The 1,260-nt window shown below is 31.3% G+C and overlaps 1 protein-coding gene across 17 annotated transcripts in view; it reads left to right on the top strand.

Annotated features, from left to right (window-relative positions):
- The window catches only part of caska (calcium/calmodulin-dependent serine protein kinase a), a 136,334-nt gene that overhangs the window by 108,449 nt on the left and 26,625 nt on the right, over positions 1 to 1,260 (top strand). The window lies entirely within an intron of this gene.

Here is a 1,260-nt window from a genome sequence, read left to right as displayed (position 1 = left end):
GGAGGCGCATCGCGGCTTGTTGAGGAAGACTAACCGCTCTGATAACCAAAGCAGAGTTTTACTGCATGTGCTTCTCAGCTGAAGCATCAAACTTCTCATAGATGTCAGTTTGAAATCATCCAACTGCAGTAAAACTGAACTTTTATTTTGAAAATTACCTTTGTGTTCTCCTTCCTTCTACTCTTCAAATCACATTTAAATTATTTTTAGCTTCAATGAAAAACAACATATTTAAGTTTTTCAAGATTTCTGGTAAATAAGCATACTTTCTTTAACAGACAACAGAATTTTTATCATCTCAGTTTATTTAGTGTAACTCATTGAAATGTGGTCGTATGAATTAAAACTACTTTAACGTGATACATATTCATTCTCTCATGGTTTTCCCAAAAATGTCATAAACACTTAAAAAAGTAAATTAATGTGCAATACAATCATTCATCAGAAGTTTACATCCATAAAGATATGTCAAACAGGATAACTCAACATTAAGAGTTTGCCTGAAATGGAGTGGGAGGAAATGAACTTATATAACCCCACCACAGCTCGACCATAACAATTCCTTCACCTGTATCATCATTATCCAGTTCAGAACTTAAGATCAGATATTTATATCTTTCCAACATAGATTCAGCTTATTATGAATCCTCAAGTAACAATAAATCACGACTATTTGAGTAGAAATAACACAGAATTTGTCATTACATATACAGATCTATTATCAAAATTCAGACAAAATATACAGATTAGTTTTCATGAGAAAACCCCCCAAAAAAATCATTAATATAAATCAAGTATCAAACATCAACAAAAATATATATGTATGCAGATTATTTTCCATCGGAAGAATCATCAATGTAAAGCAAGTATCATTGGAAGGAACTGAAGTTTTTTCATTAAAATAAATCACGTAACACAAATTAAAGAAAAAAAAAAAAAAACGTTCAAAAGACGTTCAATAATTGGTCAGTGAAGTATGAAGTTTGAATCAGTGAACTGTCCCAACAATGACGAGGATTCCCCTGTGCCTTTCCGTATGTTTTTCAGCACATAAAAACTCAATCACACTTTCAACAATTTCATTAATCTTGGTATCAAAAAAGCTCGTTTAGGAGATTACTGCTTGTACTTTTGGTATTAATAAACATTATAGTTTTTATATTGAGCAAAATGTGCCCCATAAGAAATGACAATTTGCTCAAATCCTTCAAAAACATGCAAACTTTCAAACTTGTGGACTTCTGCATATATTTTCAGATA

This window comes from Oryzias melastigma, linkage group LG21, assembly GCF_002922805.2.
Source record: "Oryzias melastigma strain HK-1 linkage group LG21, ASM292280v2, whole genome shotgun sequence".
Lineage (NCBI taxonomy): Eukaryota > Metazoa > Chordata > Actinopteri > Beloniformes > Adrianichthyidae > Oryzias > Oryzias melastigma.
The sequence above is the reverse complement of the archived record's forward strand: the minus strand, read 5'-3'. Positions and strand labels throughout refer to the sequence as shown.